Source organism: Macrotis lagotis, chromosome X (assembly GCF_037893015.1).
Source record: "Macrotis lagotis isolate mMagLag1 chromosome X, bilby.v1.9.chrom.fasta, whole genome shotgun sequence".
In the NCBI taxonomy this organism is placed as follows: domain Eukaryota; kingdom Metazoa; phylum Chordata; class Mammalia; order Peramelemorphia; family Peramelidae; genus Macrotis; species Macrotis lagotis.
The window spans coordinates 618,638,549-618,654,491 of NC_133666.1; the positions used below are offsets into that span (position 1 = coordinate 618,638,549).

A 15,943-nucleotide genomic window follows, 5' to 3' on the forward strand; every position below is an offset into this window, starting at 1 on the left:
TGTGTGTGTGTGTGTGTGTGTGTGTGTGTGTGTGTGTGTATACCCCCATATTTATGTTATATTTTATCTTAGCATCCCTACAACCAATCAGGGTACTTTGCACATAAAAATATGAAAAATGTCTTGAATATGAATGGTTGCTTGGTTTGGTTTGGAGTTCTGTGGACAAGTTCACTTACCTTGGCAGTGTCCTTTCCAAGGAGGTACACATTGACAATGAGGTTGACACATGTATTGGGAGCCTCCAAAAGAAAGTATGGGAGATAGGGGTGGCTAGGTGGCGCAGTGGATAAAGCACCGGCCCTGGAGTCAGGAGTACCTGGGTTCAAATCTGGTCTCAGACACTTACTAATTACCTAGCTGTGTGGCCTTGGGCAGGCTACTTAACCCCATTGCCTAGGAAAAGTTAAAAAAAAAGTATGGGAGAGAAGAGGTATTAGACTGACTACCCAACTGAAGATCTATGAAACTGTCATGCTGACATCATTGCTATATACCTGTGAAACCTGGACAGTCTACCAGCACCATGTCAGAAAACTGAATCGCTTCCATTTAAATTCTCTTAGGAAGATTTTGAAGATCATCTGGCAGGAGAAGATACCAGACACTGAGGTCCTTTCTCAAGCAAAACTGCCTAGCATTCCAACATTACTACAGAGACTGCAATTATGATGTTCTGGATGCATTATTAGAATGCCAAAAGGATGACTGTCAAAAAAAAAACCTATTTTATGGAGAACTCTCCCAAGGCAAGCACTCACAAGGAGTTAGAAGATGCCCTGACAGTCTCATTGAAGAACTTTAGAATTGAATGTGCAGCATAGAGATACTAGAACAATACCACCGAGCATGGCATGCCCTCAGCAGTAAGGGTGTTGCACTCTATTAGAAGGGCAGAATTGAAGGTGCTCAAAGGAAATGTGCCATCCGTTAGAGAACCCACCCTAGGTTTTCACATGGACCATTTGTGCCCAACTTGTGGTAGAGCATTCTGAGCTCATATTGGTCTGACCAGCCACAGCTGGACATACTGTAATTTGTCTCAAACATAGTGATGTCATTTTGGTTGTCTTCAATAACAAAGGACAAGACAAATTGAACCAACCAAATTAGCGGTACAGTGTTATATGACTGGAAACTGATGTTTGTCCTTAGTCCTCAAAGAAGACCATGACATCAGGGAAGAAGAGATGCTACAAATACATTAACTGGATTTCAATGAGGGGGTTTGGGGCTAAGTCACCAGCCTCACTTCTGCTCTGGACCATCTGGATCCAGTGACTAGATATGGATCAGGAGAACTGGAGATAGTCCTGGATGCAAAATGGAAACTGAAAACATTACTGAAAATGAGTAATACCCAGAATAAAATATTATTTATCCTTCTAAGTTTCCCTCAAAATGTATGTTCAAATGAGCATTTCTTAATTGAACAAGAAGAAATGTCATGTATCATGTTCAAGCAGGTTGAAGTCAAAGATTCTAAGACTGTATGAATGAGACCCTATTTCATAGTGATTATCTCTCTCAACTCAAATTAGTTTTTAGAAAATGATGACTACAGGGGGGAGGAGCCAACCAAGATGGCAACAAGAGAGCAACATCTCTTAGAAGCTCTCTCATAAAACTTTGATACTAAGGACTCTAACTAAACTTTCGAGAGACAGAACCCACAGAGGGACCCAGGGAGGCAGTTCTCCTATTCAAGGTAACCTGGAAAAGAGCTGAAAGGCTCTGCTCCCCGGGGGGAGGAGGGGTGGCCCGCCAGAGGGGTGGCCCACCAGAGGAAAAGAACTTCAGCCTCCAGGAAGCAGCCCCAGGGTGCTGGGAGCCTGGCTCACAGCAGTGGGGGGAGTCTCTTGAGCTACACCCTGGGGAGCACCGGGCACGAAGTGGGGGAACAGTGGGGGAACTCTGCCAGAGTGAGCACATGAAACCCAGCCCTCAGGGCACACAGCAAACAACTTGGTCTTTAGGCAGCCCAGATCCAGGAAACATAAGCAGGTGGAGCTGGTAAGCAGGAGCCCCCAGGGCATGAGCCCATTGAACTTAGGGAGGGGACTGAAGAGAGACTGCAGAGCTCTGTCCTCTGCCTCTGGAACAGGACTCTGGGGTTCTGACCACATTCAGATCCTGATCTCAGTCTAGGCCGGCCCATGGAACAGCAGGGGCCCCCTCCACCTTAGCCCTGTACCAGAGGGGGGCGCATATGGTCATTCACATTCACAGACCAGGAGGGAGGACAGAGCCTCACACACTGAGACCCTTGTGGGAATGTCCCAAAAGCTTGGGAAGCACCCCAAAACCAGGCTCAGGCTAGGGAAAATGAGCAAGCAGAGAAATAACAGGAACACCATTGAGAAATATTTTGCATATGAGCCCAGAAGGATCAAAATACTGAGTCTGAAGATGAGGAAGCACAAGCTCCTGCATCTAAAGACTCCAAGAAAAACAGAAATTGGGCTCAGACTATGACAGAGCTCAAAAAAAAGAGTTTGAAAATCAAATGAGGGGCGGCTAGGTGGCACAGTGCATAGAGCACTGGCATTGGAGTCAGGAGTACCTGAGTTCGAATCCGGCCTCAGACACTTAATAATTACCTAGCTGTGTGACCTTGGGCAAGCCACTTAACCCCACTGCCTTGCAAAAACTAAAAAAAAAAAAAAATCAAATGAGAGAATTAGAAGAAAAACTGGGAAAAGAAAGGAGAGAGATGCAGGAAAAACATGAAAATGAAGTCAGTAGCCTAGTCAAGGAAATCCAAAAAAAAAAAAAATGCCAAAGAAAATAGCATGCTAAAAACCAGCTTAGGTCAAATAGATAAAACAGTTCGAAAAGTTAATAAGAATGCTTTAAAAAGTAAAATTGACCAGATGGGAAAAGGGATAGGAAAACTCTCTGAGGAAAACAAATCCTTCAGACAAAGAATGGAACTCAGGGAGAGTGATGAATTTACAAGAAACCAGGATTCATTACTTCAAAACCAAAAAAATGAAAAATTAGAAGAAAATGTGAAACATCTCATTGAAAAAACAACTGATGTGGAAAACAGATTTAGGAAAGATAATTTAAAAATTATTGGAATACCTGAAAGTCATGATCAGGAAAAGAGCCTTGACATCATTTTCAAAGAATTACTACAGGAAAATTGCCCTGATATTCTAGAAGCAGAGGGCAAAATAGAAATGGAGAGAATCCACCAATCCCCCCGAGAAAGAGATCCCAAAAAACTAACCCCTAGGAATATTATAGCCAAGTTCCAGAACTCCCAAGTCAAAGAGAAAATATTACAAGCAGCCAGAAGGACACAATTGAAATATCATGGAGCTGCAGTCAGGATCACACAGGACTTAGCAGCAACTACATTTGGAAGCTCATAGGAATATAATATACTGGAAGGCAAAAGAGCTTAGAATGCAACTGAGAATCAACTACCCAGCAAGGCTGAATGTCCTCTTCCAGGGAAAAAGATGGACTTTCAATGAACCGGGGGAATTTCACATGTTCCTGTTAGAATGACCAGAGCTGAACAGAAGGTTTGATCTTCAGATACAGGACTCAGGTAAAGCATAGAGATTGGAGGAGAGGGGGAAAATATGAGGGACTTGATTCCTGTATAGAAAAATGACACTGATAATACTCATATGAACCTTCCCAGTTAATAGAGCAGGTAGAGGGAGCTTTTATAGTTGAAGCACAGGAGAAAGCTGATTTTGAAGATAAAACATGGTGTAAAAATGGAGTCAATAGAAAAAAAGGGAAATGTAATGGGAGAAAGAAAAAGGAGAGGGGGAATGGGCCAAGATATCTCATATGATAAGTTTTTTCTTTATCACAATGAGCTATTGCAATGATATGGAAGGGGGGAGGCAAGGGGGAATGAGGGAATCTTCACTCTCATCAGAGGTGGCTAGGAGAGGAAACAGCATATATACTCAATGGGGTATAGGCATCTGGAGTAAGAAGAAAAGGGGGGACAGGGGAAGGGGGGCATGTGAGTGAGGGAGAAGAGGATGGACCATGGGGGGGAGAGTGTTCAGATATAACACATTTCCCTTTTTACTTCTTGCAAGGGGCTGGGATTGGATAGCCTGTCAGGGACCATAGGGCCAGGTGGATACTAGGCCTCAGGGGTAGTAGGGGGGCACAGGGCCTCTTGGCCCCAGAGCTGGCAGAGTCAGAGTGAAAGGAGAGAGAAAATATAGTACATGGTAGTGGAGAAATAAGAAAGGAGGGAGTTGCGATCAGCAATGGCAACAGTGGAAAAATACGGAAGTAACTTTTGTGATGGACTTATCATAAAGAATGTGATCCACCCACTACAGAGTTGTTGGTGTTGGAACAAAGACTGAAACACATTTATTATTATTATTATTTGGGGGAGGGTGTAGGGCAAGTGGGGCTGGGTGGCCTGCCTGGAGCTGCATAGCAGGGTGATCTTTGGGTGTCTGAGGCCGGATTTGGACCCAGGTGCTCCTGGCTCAAGGGCCAATGCTCTGTCCACCACCCAGGCACCCCTACTATTATTACTATTTTATTTTATGCCTTTTTTTTTCTTTTTTCAGTTTTTGGCAGGGCAGTGGGGTTGGGGTGGCTTGCATGTCACACGGCTGGGTGATTGTTGAGTGTATGGGGTCAGATATGGGCTCTCGTGCTCCTGGCTCCAGGGCTGGGGCTCCGTCCATTGCGCCACCTGGCCATACCTACAATTAGTACTATTTTTTATTTTAATTTTTTTCTCTCCCCTTTACTTTATCGCTCAAGCGAGTCTATATTTTGTGTGGGGGGGTATTCTGTTTACTCTTAAACAAGAATATTTTATTAATGTATAAAAAATTATTTGTACAAAAAGAATAAATAAATATTAAAAAAAAGAAAATGATAACTACAAAGAGTACCTTAGTATCCAGCAAAATGTGAGTGTATATATGCTTTCTTGAAGATGACTACATGAAGTATATGTAAATGCCATTCACTTACATTTATATGAAATAAGCTTTAAATTCTCATTTGAAGATCTGGTTATAAACCATCACTTTTTTTTTTTTTTAGTTTTTGCAAGGCAATGGGGTTAAGTGGCTTGCCCAAGGCCACACAGCTAGGTAATTATAAAGTGTCTGAGGCTGGATTTGAACTCAGGTACTCCTGACTCCAGGGCCAGTGCTCTATCCACTGCACCAGCTAGCTGCCCCAGAAATCATCACTTTTGATGGAGTTTCAGTCTTTATCCTCAGAATACCCAAGAAACCTTCAAAGTATAATTCTTAATTATTCCTTAATATTTGAGGAAGCTAGACAGCACAGTGGATAGGGAATGGGGTTATTTCAAGAATAACTTGAAGTCGAACTTGGCTTCAAAAGCTTAGAAGCTTTGTGATCACAGAGAAGTCACTTGAATTCCATCTTCCTCTGTTTGCTCAATGGAGCAAATAACTACCATATAGGGGTTGTTATGGGGATCATAAGATTATATTTGTAAAGCACATGGAAAAATTCCTGGTTCTACAGGGTGTTCATTTCCAAAGAACTAATCTAAACTAAAAAAGGTGTCTTGGATGCTCCACTTTTAAACAATGACTGATCGTTCAGATGAATGGAGCTGTCCTAGTAAAAGGTGATCTAATATGAAACTCTTCTGAGATTTCACAGGAGAGACTCAAGAGAGAAGCCATGGGCCCCCTTTCCCAACAAATGAAAAGATGATCTCAAAAAAATGCCCAAAAGTCAATCCAAAGCAGAACTTAACTTTTTTTGTGTCCTGCACCCCTCTGTCAGCCTAAGCCTTTCTGTAGAAAGTATGTCTAAAGTAAAATAAATAGGATTACAAAGGAAGCCAATTATGTTGAAATAGTTATCAAAATATTTTAAATGCACAAAGTAAAATAAATAGCAATATAAAGGAAAACAATTATGTTGAAATGTTTATCAAAATATTTTAAACAAGATTCTAAAAATATTTAATAGAATGACACTAAAAGGGAAAGGGGGAAATGAGATTCTGGATTTGTAGATGAGAATTCAGAAATATGAATTTAACTATCTTCTGCTGTAATAGGGTTTCCTGCCTCTTACATATACACAAAGCCCTCAACATTTGTGGTGTTAAGGGCATAAGATCACACATGACTAACTCTAGGCTCTACCACAAAGCTTTATTTTTAATACTTCTTTTTTTAACCTTTAAATTTTTATTTTTTTCCTTTTCTCTACTGTTCTAGAATTGAGTTACCTTTTTATTAGTTATAAAATGAGGCCCTTTAAACTTTTAGCTGGAAATATATTTTAGGATTCACATGAACCTTAGTAAGAAGAGTTGACATATTATTATGGAAATATTAGCTTATTTCAAATAAAGCATTTTTACTGACACTAAGGAAACAAATTCTCTAAACTATCATCCGTTTTACTAGAGTGTGATTATAGGGTCAAGGATGCCATCCCAATCCTAGTTAGCCATATCACAGACAGTTGGCATTAGTTAGAAAATGTAATTCTCACATACATTATTTTATCACTACTAAAAGCAAACACCTTATAAAGTCAACTCCCAAGAAAAGGGTAGGATATCTAGTAAGCTAATCCAATTGTCAAGTTAAAAGCACAGTGTAGTGTACACAGATGCTAGCAAAACAGTGCTTAATATGGCCAGTTCTCATCTTAGCTCCAATAATACCTTTTCCCAAGAAATAATTTTTCTGTTGGTTAATATTGCTGTCCTGTCATACAAATTATTCCTTAATTAGTGGTTAAGCCTATAGGTTAAAGGCAACTACATTTATATGGTGCTTGAAGGTTTGCAAAGCACTTCATATATTCTATGAAGTACGTTTATTATCCTCATTTTAGATGAAGAGATTGAGGCTGAGGTTAAATGACTTACCAAGTGTCACAGAGCTAGTATCTGAGCAAAGATTTTGACTCCAAACCCAGTGTTTTATCCATTGTTTCACTTACCTGCCCTCCTACATTTATGGAACAATCTGCTGATAATTTCAGTATGTTGGAACTATAGAATTACTCCTAAGGGCTTGATGTAATTGTACCCAATACACCAAAAGTTATCCCACCTCAATAATGTAAACTTGCTATTTTTTGTAAAGTTAAAATGTTACTATTTGAAATTTGGTTTCCATAATCACACTAAGAGGAATGTTACTGTTTATTCTTGTTATTATTCAGATACAATTATAGCAAAGTTAAAGGCAAAGCTCCAGTCTTTTAAATTCTAATATCTATAGGTGTAGGAGATTAAAAAATAACATTTCAGGGAAATCTTAATACATGAAATAGTTAACCATCCATTTATACATTTTTTATTTGGAAATGTTCATATGATGTAGAGAAACTGGATTTTAGAGACACAAGATATCCATTTATTATAAAACAAGAGACCTGGAAATTATTTACATGATGAAACAAAGATTCCAGAACTTCAGTGGAATGGGCAACTTTCAGATGCCACTTCATTAGTGATTTCAGTCCACATATTTCCCCAGAATGTCACTATCTCTAAATAAGAAATAGTCCTTGTCCTCTATAACTACTTTGGTGCCACCATATTCTGGAAGAAGAACTTTGTCTCCAACTTTCACACTAACTGGCTGAATCACTCAATTCTTTCCTTTGGATCCTGATCCAACAGCCACTACTGTGGCTTGTAATACTTTTCCTTGAGACTTCTCTGGAAGCATGATACCTCCCTTGGTAACAGTCTCAGCAGCACTCCTTTCCACCAAAACTCGGTCAAGGAGGGGAAGAAACTTTCTAAAAGCCTGCCCAGCCATGACTCCTGCCTCGGCTCGCAGCTTGCTGTCCCTATTTTTAATAATTCTAATCCTATTTATTTAACTGCAAAACACAAATAAAACAACACACGACATCCATGAAAAAGTTGCAGTTTCTATACAAGAGAGATTAGTATCTCATACACTATGCTGCCTTCCCAGCTGCAACAAATGCTCCACAGATTTCCTTCTCCTATAAAAATGTAAGATACAAGGATCACTATAGGGAGAAAATGACATGATTGAATCTGGATGGTAGAGAGACAAAGAAGAGTGCCCATAGTTCTTCAACACACTGAAACTTGTTACAAAATTTAACTCTTTATGTATGTATGTTTATAGTAACAAATTATAAAATAGATGACTGATATGGAGTACTGATACATTTGTGACACTAATTTTTTTTTTTAGTATTCTTTACATATCTCCAAAAATTCCCTTTTAATTATCCATGGCCAATCCACCAATAACCAAAACCTGATTTGAAACTAAAGAAGGTCAAGGGATGACTTTAAATACCCAGTTCTAGAGAGATACATAACACATAGAAACCACTCTGAAAAAAATGTACAATCTCACTGGGGAAGCCAAATTAACATTCAACAAACAATTGTGGACTAGTTTATACTATTCTTTATGCTACTATGGAGGAGGGAATAGGTTTTACTTTCCATTCACAATGTACAAGCTGGTTACTTGGTCCCAGCTGTAAAATGGTATGGGAGGTCTTGGCACAGTGGGGAAACACTGGAGTTGGATTCAAGTTATAGCTCTACTACTAAACAACTCTGGGATCTCTCAGGTCACTTACCTCTCTGATCCTTATGGTTCCTCATATGTAAAAGAAGGATCTGAACCCAGATGATTTCTAAAGTCTCTTTCAGCAATAAATTCTATGATCCATTCAACAGAAGTACCAATAAGCTGGTCAATGATGGGGGTAAAGAGGGAGAAAGGTTGATTTCTCTCCTCCTCAGGTCTGTATCCATCCTCACTAGTCCAGGACTCTCCTGCCTACTCTGTATCCAACCATTCACTTTATCTTAATAAATATACAACTTAATAATGTTCCAAATCCACCCAAATACATATTGAGATAGAAAAGACAGAGTTTACAAAGAATAGTTTGATGAGGATGTTTACTATTCTCCTCCCTGGATATGACCACAAATAATTGATGGAGAAAACTCTAACATTAGTTCCAGGGCCCTCAGGCTGGCTGTGTCTACCTGGTTTGAATGCTCAGTGCAGCCTGTCACCTTATATTTCAAGTAGACCAGTCGAACAGTAGAGTAAAAAGTAAATCACTTCACCTTACTCATCACAAGCGTGAGATAGAAAGACAAGAATCTGAAGGTACTGAAGCTTATAAACAGAAAAGTATAAAGATAAAATTTAGGAGAGGGGAGCAGAGACCTCTCCCAGATAATATAGCAGGAGTGAGAGGCAAGAGAGATAACCATGTTAGAAATGAAAAACAGAAATGGTCCTAAATTTTGTAGCCTATTAACCATATGAAATGATTTTGCCTATGTATGATATGACAGGTGAGAGAAGACATTGTGAATTTACATAGCTTCACTGAAATTCAAACTATACTGCTAATGAAACACTGAAGCATTTTCATCAGCAGGGAAGACAAGACATTACAACATGGACAGGTCACCTGTGCTCCCCTACTTGTAACAACTTCAGTTACAGGATGTCTGTCTAGCTAAAAGCCCAAGTACCAGACAAGATTCAATACTGAAGACCAGAATATTTGGAGAAATGTGAATCTGAAGATGGCAAAGCTCTCTGAAGCACAGATCTAAGAGCTGGACAGGACTTTGCTTTATTTAGTTTGTTATTCCTGACTCTTGCTTGTTTTGCAAGGCAATGGGATTAAATCACACAGCTAAGCAAAACTTAAGCATCTGAAGCTAAATTTGAACTCAGGTCCTCCTGACTCCATGGTTGCTGCTCTATCTACTGTGCCACCTAGCTGCCCCATACCTGACTTATTGTGACCCCATTTGGGGCTTTCTTGACAAAAATACTGGAATGGTTTGCCATTTCCTTCTCTAGCTCATTATACAGTTGAAAAAACTGAGGCAAATGGGGTTTAAGTGACTTGCTCAGAGTCATGCAGCTAGTAACTGCCTGAAGTCAAATTTGAACTCGGGAAGATGAGTTTTCTTGACTTTCCAACCAGCTCTCTATCAACTTCATCATCTAATTACCCAAAATGCTAGTTAATACAATATAAATGCTTGTTGCTTAGCAAAGGGGAATAGGAAATCGAGTGAATATCCATCAGTTGGGGAATGGCTGAACAAATTGTGGTATATGTACATTGTGGAACACTATTGTTCTTTTAGAAACCAGAAGGGATGGGATTTCAGAGAAGCCAGGAAAGACTTGCATGAACTGATACTGAGCAAGACGAGCAGAACTAGAAGAACCTTTTACATCCTAACAGCAACATGGGGGTGATGATCAACCTTAATGGACTTGCTCATTCCATCAGGACAATAAAAATAACAATTAAAAAATAAAAGAATCATAGCATAAGAAAATTAAGAGATAGAAGGGGATTTAGAGGTTATCAAGTCCAAGTATTTCATTATAGATGTGACAGCTGAAGCAAAAAAGGTTAAGGGTCTTAAGTATCTGAGACCAGATTCAAATCTTTCTGATTTCAAGTCCAGTATTCTAGTCACTGAGGCAAGTTAGTTAACTTGTCCTAAGCTTCTCCAGAAGTCAATTGCTCCTACCAAAAGATCAAAGGCAAGGAAGACAAGAAGAGTCTGATTATTCCAGAAACTGACCTTTAATGCTCCTAAATATGAAATCTAAAGATTCTAATAATATTAGTGGTTGATGCTTACATGTTGCTTTATGATTTTATAGCCCTTTACATACATATTATTTGATCCCTGTAACACCTTTATGGGTACAGAACTACAGGTATTATTATTTATTGAAGAAATCAATTTAAAGGTTAAGTGATCTATGGTTATACAACAAAGGCATGATTCAAATCCAAATTTCTCCCAATTCCATGTTGAGTGCTCTCTCTACTACACCATGCTGCCTCTTAAATAAAGTCAGTTGGTTGCACCTGAAACTGAAACAATTGAATGTGGAAAATTTTGCTTTAATTTATTATGTGGTCAAATTTTCTGCAGCTCAAGTAAGCTTGTTCCCCACAATTAAAGAAGGGCAGAAGGCAAGTTCTGAGACTATAAATCTGATGTCATCCTTTCCAGATGTTGGAAAGAACATCTCTCTTGAACTGTCCCTCAGGGAGAGCTACCCTCAGTGCATTGAAGCTTTCACTAATGTTACATTCTCTTATCAGTCTACTCTGCCCTCTGCTAATGCTATAAAATGGAAATCAGATGGCATCATCTTCAACTTTCAATTTCCCACAACCAACAAACCTAGCAAATTGGACATTTTTTCTTGTCTATACAAAAGCAATAGAGAAAGAAATGCTACTACCAACAGGCCATGGAAAGAGATACCAAGGATAATAGAAAGGAATCCACTAGGTTCTAGGACAAGAATGCTCATCATTTGGACTTACAGGCAGAGTCCATCTTCCATGAATAGAGTGTTTAGAAGACCTCTAGCTTTGGCATGAAGAATAGGCAGGTGAGCACAGGAGGAACAAAATTCAGTTAAAGATCCAAAAAAACTTCCCTATAGTTTAGATTCATAGATGACATAAAAACTTCAGACAATATGAAAAATTCCTTCAGGGTACATGATAGAGGAACTCGATGCCTCCATAGCTTCAAAGTTAATCAAAATTGAAAACTTAAGATGAGTAAGTTTTAAGCTAGAAAGCATCCAGGAAAATAATCAAAAGCATAAGGGTTTCAAGTTCATGCTACATAAGAATCAGTTAACTGATCATGTTTAGCCTATTATAGGTTTTCTTTCATTAAAAGTCTTTAGACCAGTTGTATATGGGGGGTGGGTAAAAAGAGGAGGCATTTACACAGAGATCAAAGAGAAGGACAGAAAAAAGAGCGAATTCTTGTTCCTTAAGGTACAGGTTGTATTAGATGTCCACTAAGGTCCCTTTCCAAATCTAAGATCCTTTTCAAAATCACTAGCTGCTGGTTCTTTCTCAGCATGAATCTTCAATTTATTCATTTATTAATGTTCATTATATGAATCACTAGATTTCATTTCATAAATCTTGAAAGCTAAAAATAAAGAGAAAAATGTTTGGAAAAATTAATCAATTAATATCATTGCACTTTCACTCCAAGGGAAAAATCCCAAATTCACAGCAAGACTCTCTTAACAAAGCAGAAAGAATAACACTATTTCTGTAGAAAGAACCATAGTCATATTAACTTAGCAGAAAACCCACATGATACCAGGAAAAGAAAGACAAGGCCAAACAGAAAATACTCAGTGAGAAGAGGCTGACCCCAAGGTCAGCAGTCAGACAGTCCCTGGCCTTCAGAAATATCAACTAACCAACCAACTAGCCAACTGTATACCCAGTCCTGGGCTAGTCATTCACTACAGTTAATCCAGGGATATTGGCATTAAGGATTCCTCAAAAAGCTTTATGTTCTCATGGGGGAGATAAAAACAGAATTGACACACCAAGAGAAAAATAAATGGAGGTAACAATCGAGTGCTAAGTGTTATAATTTAAACCATGAGTTTAAGAGGCAGTCTGGGGAAGGGGAAAGATTGATGAGAATGGAAATTAATGGTGAAGATTCATAAAAAATCAGATTTGTATTTTTTGGGGGTAGGGCACAGTGTTGTGGGGGGAAGGTTAACATAGTAATCTCTACTCCAGGAAACAAAAGATCAAGATGGTTTGACTTCCAAGTGAAATTTCCAAATGAGTTGATGTGGGGATTCCACCCTAAAAACATGCCAAGCGATTAAAAAAACTGGCCCAAAGTCATTCAGCAGAATCCTAAAATTGTACCTCTTGGCTAGACATTTATATACCATAAGAAAGAAAAGATCAACATATTAAGAAACAGCCCCTTCTACCCAATTTTCCAGAAGTACTGAAACGTCATCCATTCAAGAAAAGGTATAAAAGGATGACAGATTATTGAACCATTAGATAAAATGTTCTCTAAAATAAAAGTCATATCTCCAGTTGTGATGTTAGTTTAACCATTAATCTTTCAGTCAGAACCCAGCAGAGCTTGCCTGAGTCTTCTTGCCTCTCTGACTCCCTTCTCACTTGCTCTACCCCTTTTTCTCAACTAGGCAGTTTATTTTCACTTCATTACTTTCTGGGAGTGAGGTGTCTGATTAACCCCATCTTACACCCAAAGTACATTATCTACTACACACACAGCCACTAGACACACACATTTGTACTGTCTACTCCATGACAATCTTCAACACAAAGAAAAAAGGAAAAGCAGATCCAGAATTTACAAAGAACACATCTACAGGAGAAGAAAATAATTGATTTATTTACCTCTTGGGTTGTGGAAAACCCAAAACTCCTTGGATTGCTGTTGTTCAATTGTGTCTGATCCCATTTGGAATTTTCTGGGCAAAGATACTGGACTAGTTTGCTACTTCCATCTTCCAGCTCATTTACAGATAAGGGAACTGAGACAAACAAGGTGAAAGCCAGTCACACATCTACTATTTAGGCTTAATTTGAACTCGTGTTCCTAAATTCAGGTCCACCACTCTATCCACTGAGCCACCTGGCTGCCCTTGTTTTTAGGGACAGGGAAAGTAGTCAGAAAAGTCTATCCATGAAATAGTCTAGAAGAAACAGTGATTCAAACAGAAGCTGTCAGAGGAAATTTGTAAATCTGTGGTTTCAATCACAGGTCAGGTAAAATCCCACTAAAGCTAACAGTCTAAAGGTCTCAGGTAAGAGCCTCAAATGAGAGTAGTATATAAAGTGTCCTGCCTAACCTCTACTACCCTCCCATGTTCTAAGAGTCAGTAAAGTGGATAACTCCTAAAAAACAGAAATTCTTTACAAGCCACCAGATTTATCTCCACTTTGTCAACAGAAGCCAGTGACTTGCCTGGGACTTGAGAATTCTTTTTTTTAACTATCAGACAGTAAACATTTTGGTGTCTGTCTATAGCTATAACTGGAGGGGGAAACAGGACAGAAGGATGTACAAACAAAACAGGAAGAGTGTTGATACTTACTTTGCTCCTTTACCCAAAACAAACTTTCAGACTCTGGGTAAGTGTTTCCAATTGCAGGGCTTATTTTCAGAGTCTATTCAGGACCCTCAATTCAGGCCCACCCAACACATGTCCCAGATAGCAATACTTTCTATTTAAAGTTATCTTTCCCTATGTCTAATTACTTGTTAGTCAAGATCACATGAAGCACAGCAAACAGAATAGTGAATTTAAGAGTATGGAAGAACCAAGTTGGCATTATTCCCTCAGACATTAAATAACTATGTCATCCTAGGTAAGCTTCTGTGCCTCAGTTTACTCATCTGTAAAAAGGGGGATTACAGGGGTTCTGTGAGGGTCAAATAATATAATGTATGCAAAGCAGTCTAAAACCTTTAAAGTGCTATATGAACATTTATTATTTCATAAAGATTTTATCTTGTTTTGGAAGAAGAAGTCCTAGAAACTAAAGGAAAAAAAATCAGGGAAAAATATTTTTCCAATTTTGAAGGGCTCTTCTCTACCCCATCCCCTGCCTCTTTCTGTGTCTGGGAAAGTAACCTAGTAGCTGCAGGTATGCATTAAACTAGTTGGAGGTCTTTTAAAGCTCTCAAACTTTTTCCTTCTCACCTCACCATGATATTAATGCAATTTAAAATAAGGAGCTTTAATCCTCTTTTGAATTTCTTTGTCTGTTCCACATCTGGGTCATGGGGCATTTGACTTAAGTCTGTGGATTTACATCTACAAAAGATATGCTGATGGACTAAAAGATTTCTTTTTCTCTAAAGCTCTAATCACTAACCAGCTCCCTTCCTGACCTGTATCCTCTATGTTCTATTTGTGCTCTTGAAGACTAAGAAGATTTCATACTCTAGACTCAGTCTATCTTTATTTGATGATAAACCTGCTATCACTGCTGCACAATAACCCTTCTATAAAATGCTTAGACCCAAGCAATTTCTGGAGGCCTCATTACTACTCCATAATTACTGAAAAAAGGCAAACTTTACAAGCCACCAGATTTATCTCCACTTTGTCAGGCATATGTACAGAGTACTGAATGATTCAAAAGAATCTATAAATGCAGTCCAACTCTCAGCCTTAGATCTACCTGTAACTAGCTGGGACAGCTTGTTAACTTGGAAGGCAAAACATTGATGATTCTGAGATGTAAGTACTGAACTAACTCCTCACAAATCATTTGCTGCAATTTACAGAATCAGAGGACTTAAGAGCTAGAAGAGGCCTTAAAGATGATCTAGTTCAATGTCATCCAAGAGAAAATATAAACAAAGAGGTTAAATGATTTGCTGAAGGTCAAAGGGAATAAGTAGCATATGAGGATTGTAATCCAGTTCATCTGCCTCTAAATCCAGTGCTATTTCCTTTTATATTATATATAATTCAGATGCAGGGAGGGAACATCTTCCAACTCTCTAAAACTATCAGACAAAAAATAAAAAGCTGAGTCAGAATCAACCAACCAGTTATGCTGATCAATCTAAATCATCCCAGAATTCTCCTCAGTGTAACAAACCTAGGTGTGGTTATGCACTTGAAAAATCCAGAAAAGAATTATAATTTTACAGTTCCTTGCACAACAACAATAATTCCCATTTCCATAGTGCTTTAATATGTTCTCACAGCAATTCTCTGAAGTAATATTCCCATTTTACAGAAAGGATAGCTAGGGCTAAGAGGAGTAGCAACTTGACCAAAGTCATACAAGTCAGGATCTGAGGCAACATCTGAATTCAGATGTCATGACTCTAAGCTCATCCTACTCAGTAATCATTCTGCTATATTAAGTCACCAATTCTCTCAGAGAATCCCTGTATTTGTATGTGACTTAGCAATTAGACCACTCAAATAAGCAGAGTATAGCTGTCCTTAGGATTTCACTGTGGAAACATCTCACCAATTATTCTTACCTGGTTTTAAGGGTATTAAAAGTAGATTCTAAGAATTCCTATTGTCAGAAATAAATTCTCTCAGCAAACATAAGAATTTCAAACCAT

General features: G+C 38.7%; 1 protein-coding gene and 1 pseudogene across 2 annotated transcripts in view; both read right to left on the reverse strand.

Annotated features, from left to right (window-relative positions):
• The window catches only part of ZC3H3 (zinc finger CCCH-type containing 3), a 527,107-nt gene that overhangs the window by 382,678 nt on the left and 128,486 nt on the right, over positions 1-15,943 (reverse strand). The gene's annotated exons all lie outside the window — the stretch shown is intronic.
• Positions 1-15,943, reverse strand: part of LOC141500064 (10 kDa heat shock protein, mitochondrial pseudogene) — a 62,558-nt pseudogene continuing 46,615 nt past the window's right edge.